Below are 6,178 nucleotides of genomic sequence, written 5' to 3'. Positions count from 1 at the left end.
AAGCTGTGGACTGGAAACAGTATGTGAAAAGTAGGAAGAACTATAACTCACTGCTTCAAAAGTTAAGACAGTGGACTTGAGTGAGGGATATCCATTCATTTTCATGCGGCCCAATTCAGAAGGAAGAAATGTACTCCCCACAGTTTCAAAGCCGTGAACTCATAGTGAACAGTATTTGAATATTGGGAAGTGGTGTTTCTTTCCATTTCTAATCAGCATACGAGAGTCGAGGAGGGGTGTTCGTTTATTTTCACAGTAATCTCATATCTCCACCATAAGAAGAGGGACAGTCTATAAAGTTTGAAAACTATCGTGATCTTATGAAGGTGCTGAATCACCCATTTCTGTTGCCGGGCTTGTCCATGACGGTTTGTTCTCATAATCAACCTGCAAATTGCTCAATGTCATATGAATGTTATTTTTTTATTTATGCTGTAATTGGTTACAGAGTACTGAGCACACATATGGGTCTCTTCAGATATGGTGCTACAACCCACCCCATGTGTGAATAGCACTCATGTGTTATTTCTAAAAATATCATCATGGTAGAGTGCTCAATGTGATGCCCTGATTATTACCATAACTTTATATTTTCCTGGCATTTTGAAGAAATTTATTGGTAAGACAACTATTTCAAGTCAGGCACCATGAGAACATACCGAAAACATACCTAGGTTTTTTACCGGACTGCTAAGAGAGCACGAATGCCTGTGAGCAAGCAACCAGGGGACCATCGACTTAAGGTCCTCTCCGAGGGACCTGGTAATGAGGATTAATGCCTTACCAAAAGGCACTAGCGCACCACTTGAGAATCGAACCCGGGTCACCAGAATCCTAAACCCCCGCTCTACCGACTGAGCTATCGCGCCTCCTAAACCACCCCAAAATATTCTGACCCATCTTCAGATTGTGTCGTCCCAAATCCCATTTGATTTTATAAGACTAATATCTTAAGTGGGTGTGTAGCACCATATGTGAATGAGCCTGTATCCACCAATTGATACTTGTACACCTATCGCATCACATTAGAACAGGCATGGAAAGATGATAGATCGTGAAGAAAGGTAAGTAATTTTTTTCCAGACCGATGTCAAAGTCGCAATCTCATATTTTAGATAGAGAATTGCAGTATTCTATCCAGTTGCGAGTAAATATGTTGTCACCGTACAAGAGCCAAAGGTGGTTTTATAGAGGTCTAATTAAGTTATGCATGACTTTACACAAGACCGGTGATCCTTTCTGCGCTAAATGATATATACCTATGTAACTGACTTAGCACATAAGAACATATTCTAGTTGTGTGTAGTCTTGTGTACCTTAATGAGCAAGGTTTACGACACCCCACCCGGATCATTTAAAGTGGAATCCAGCCTTGGCCATAGAATGTTGTGTTGGGAAGGAGAATAATGAATCAAACAGAATGGTGAAAGTTTGAAAGAAATCAGACAAGCAATAAGAAAGTTATAGCTGCTTTAAAATTGAGATCACTAATACCATGTAGATTTCAAAATTGGCAACTGGGTGAGTAAATTATGACAAGGGGCAAGGATAACTTTCCCATAGGCCATGTACTTTATTATCAGGGATTTGTGGTTTTCTCCTATATAAGTACCCATTCCCCAGGGGCAGTAATCTAATTATAACTCAGGTAGTAGTTGTTTAATGTCCTCATGAAAGAAAAATATAATTTGAAATAAAACTTTTGGGGAAAATGACATTTTAGCCAGAATATGTATTGGAGTACATGGAAGTGTAGTCCTTGCCTTACATCACTATGACATCACATAAGCGGCCAATTTGAAGTCTCCATGGGTATAATGATAACCAATATTTATAACTTTTAAAAATTCATAACTTCTTGTTACTTGTCCAATATTTTTCAAACTTTCACCTATCAACTTGTCTGATTTTTCTTTTTCTTATAAAAACAAGTTTTTATTTGGGTTGGATTCCCCTTTAACATCAATGAATGCGTTTTTCCCTCGAAACCTGGTAATTCCATATTGTGATGATTGTGACTTTTGCCCTCTTTTTGTTTATAGTCAACGCTTAGTCATATCCAGCTAATTCTGTCGTCAACTTGAACGGATAAATCATCTGCAAAGAACCAAAGGTGAATCTTTGGTCGCACCAGTTTAAATAATTTACATTGATTGTCATTATTTCTCATCAAATGTATTTCTGTTAGTATTTAATTTTGAATTCACTACATGTCTATCCGTCTTGTGGATAAAACTATTTCATCAGCAGGAATGATCTTGCTGATACGATTCTGTACGTTCCATTCTGTATATATTAAAAATATGTATGTTTTTTACTTAATAAAAGTAAAAATGAAAAAAAAAATGTGAGTGCTCTCTTCATTTTTGAAAACGAGCAAGCAATTTACAGTTAACCTTAATAAGACTGGGGGGAGGGGGTTGATTAAGCCCCCCCCCCCCCCACTTTTGACCACATCACTCACTGACTTATTTACTTTCAATTCTCCCACTATTTTTGAGGCCAAAATTGCAACCCCCGGTTACACGGTTCCAAAATAACGGAGCATTTCTTGAATGCTAGCAGATCCAAAATTGCTCCAAAATGTGAATTTGTTTACAAATCCAATGCAAATAGTGTTTTTAGCCAAAATTCATAAATTTAACATTATTTCTCTTTTACTGAATAAACTCAATTAATAAGCCAGTTCATAGTTCCTTTCTGCGCATGATCAGGTCATTTGTACTAAAGTGACATGGTGCTTTAAAATCTAATGAGATAAGCACCAACTTTGATGTCTTGATTATTCATATATTCTTTTGAATTGTCGTTTTCATTTACATCCACAAAAAACAACAATGCTTCCACGAACGACTGGTATTTCACAGTTTGTCAAGTACATTGTGCAACATGCTAAGATATGCATTCAAAGTAGGAATGCAACAAATACCTTCATTAAGTGTTCATTGGTGTGCTATTCTAGTCACCTGGTCTATTCAATTTCTTCATCCTGCTATGTAAGGCAAGCTTACGTAATATCTTGCTTTGAAATCTGCCTAGCATGATGAAAGAAATGAAAGGTCATTTGACCAAAATTGCCCATGAAATACCTACGAACTTGTCTATTTCATATTGTTTATGGTCAGAATATTAAGAATTCAAGACTATTTCCATATAAAAAAAGTCTCAAACAAGGAAATACATATGAAACTTAAAAAACAATAAAATACGTAAATATATTTAATTTTTTAATTTATAAAGAAATTGTTAAAGACGATAGCCACTAGTTATATAAAATAAAAGGGAAAAAAATCAAATTCTGTCCTGTGTTCACGTCTATATCTCCTCTCACTCATTTTCTTTCTCTGCCTCTCACCCTTCCCTCTCACTTAGTTTATTCTTTGTTTTATCTTGCCCTTCTATTTTATCCATAACTAACCTCATCTTTATATCACCCTTCTAATATTAACCTAACTCACTTTATTCACATTTATTGATCAAAATTTGGATGGTGAAGGTAATTATCATGAAGATCATGATGATGATGGTGGTGGTGATGGTGAAGATGATGATGTTGATGATGACGACAATGATGATGCTGGTGATGATGATTATGGTAATGATGGTGATGATGATGGTGATAATGATGGTGATGATGAAGATGATGGTGATGAAGATGATGGTGACGATGATGGTGATGATGGTGATGATGATGACGATGGTGATGATGAAGATAGTGATGACGATGATGACAATGATGAAGATGATAATTGTTGGTGGAGATGAAGATCATGAAAACAATGATGGCAACGGTGATAACAACAAAAATAACCAATAAATAAGCAAATATCAGATAAATCTTAATTCCTTTGCACCAAAAAAGGGCTATGGTTATGTTTTAATCATTAAATTATGTGCATCCATATCCCTTCACAGATGGTAGCTTCCTGATTTAAAGATATGAATACAAGTTGTGGCAAGGATCTCAAAATGAGTTCGAACAGAGTCAAATGAAATTACAACCACAGTGTTTGTACGTATAGATAACAAATATGTGCCAAAAAGCTCTGGAAGAAAATGTGTAATTGCTGAGAAATTAGCAAAATAAGCACGGAATTCCATCAAATGTTGGGTATTTTTCAAAACATTAATACACTGTCCCACATATGCATTTCTGTGTTAGTGATCATCAGAATTATTGATTTTGAGCTAAGATTTCATGATTTTACAAAGATAAGTTTTTCATCAATGTATCAGATCTAGATGTATGATAATATTTGGACAATTAAACTTGATTTAACCCTAAATAGACTGGGCTATTTCGATGCCTAAGAAGACTGGGGGGGGGGCTGATTCAGCCCCCCTTATGATCTCGGCCGTCGATCGCGCGATCGCGACGAAACTTGGCACGCGCGTTACCCATGGCATAATCTACAAAACTACAAGATCAAATTCTGCGAAAAATCTCATTGCTAATTAATTATGCTAATTTATGCGTAAAATCAAGTTTGCCTTAAGTAACTAAATAATGCCCCTAGAATGCTAATTTTTGGTTCACAAACACTTTATATGAATCTGATCAAATGTAGTGAAAAAAAAATTCAAAATCACATTTATTTTCTTATGTATTTTATTGTTTTCTAAATTTCTTATGTATTTCTTTGTTTTTTGACTTTCTGTTTTTTATTGTTTTTTCAATGGAAATTGTCGGGGACTTTATTTGGACCATAAATCAGATGGAATAAATTAATTTCAATCAATAAAAGGAAAAATAATGATACATTTATGAATTTTGGCTAAAAACTCTATTTGCATTGGATTTGTACACAAATTCACGTTTTTGTGCAATTTTGGGTCTGCATGCACTTACAAAATGTTGCGTAATTTTGGAACCGCGTACCCGGGGGTTGCAAATTTGGTCTCAAAAGTTGCGCGAGACTTGAATGTAAAAAGTCAGTGAGCGATGTGGTCAAAAAATTTTGTGCGGCGGATTTATCACGAAAAATGTCGAGGGGGGGGCTGCAGTCTTTTTAGGGTTAAAAGACTTCCTCATGAAATAGTTGTTTGCTGCAATTACTGTCCTTCAATTGCCTTTCAAATGAAAAAATCATGGCTTGAGTAGTTCATTCAATTAAGTAAAAATACAGGTATGGTTGCCGAATTTACAAACAGGTTGAACATTTTTATGGAATTGCACTTGCGTGTATCCCAAGTTTTAATACATGACAAATTGAGAAAACCCTGGAATAGTCTATGATATTGCACCCATTGCCCAGAACTTTAAGAACTGGTTAAACGATGTTTGGAAAAAAAAAACAATGATGTAAAAGTTTGAAGAGGACCAACCCACTCGCATCCTGCTAACTTTAAAGATGACATTATCTGTAATTTAATAAAAGCCAGCGTTGAGAAGCACCAACAAACGTCTAGGGGTGCGTTTCACCAAAATTTTTGTCCGACAAGTTTTAAGATCTGACAACTTTCCTTGATTTTGATTGGCTCAGAAGCACTATTATTATGCTAACTGTCGGATAAAACATCCGACAAGATTCTCATGAAACGCTACCCAGAAGAATAACTTGACTGAATCATAATGTGGTGAAGTCATTAGAAATTCCACTTGATATGGGGGGACTCTCCCAGAGCCATATCAGTAGACAATGTAATTTCTAGATATTAGATTTAATGGTTTCAAAGAAAAATTCCATACAACTTAATCTTTAAGATATATCATGCAATTTTCTAAGGTTCAAATTTGAAAGATTATGAGAAAAGTGTAAATCAGACACTTTTAAAATTGAAATTTAATAATAATAATAGTTCTTGTGTAGCGCATAAATTATGAATAATGTCTATGTGCTTCCAAAGAACTTGGATATCATTACCCCGGCTGTAGCTCAAGCAGCTAGCTTCCAGCACTCGGCATTTCAAGGAATAAATTCCTGCCAGACACCCATTCACCTTACCTGGGTTGAGGCTGGGATTTGAACCCATGATCTTCTGTTTCAAAGTCCGGAGACTAATCCACTAGGCCACAACACTCCACATTTACTGTCATTTACTATCATTCCCCAATGCGCGTCTGATTGCTCATCTCCTAAAGATCATGGTTTACCATCTCTTAGTTGATTTGCTGGTCTGTGATCAGCTGCACGGACCTTATCATGCCCCCATGAATACACAATCTCTCATCTGATTG

Source organism: Lytechinus variegatus, chromosome 19 (genome assembly GCF_018143015.1).
Source record: "Lytechinus variegatus isolate NC3 chromosome 19, Lvar_3.0, whole genome shotgun sequence".
Taxonomy (NCBI): Eukaryota; Metazoa; Echinodermata; class Echinoidea; order Temnopleuroida; family Toxopneustidae; genus Lytechinus; species Lytechinus variegatus.
Note: the sequence above shows the minus strand (reverse complement) of the source record.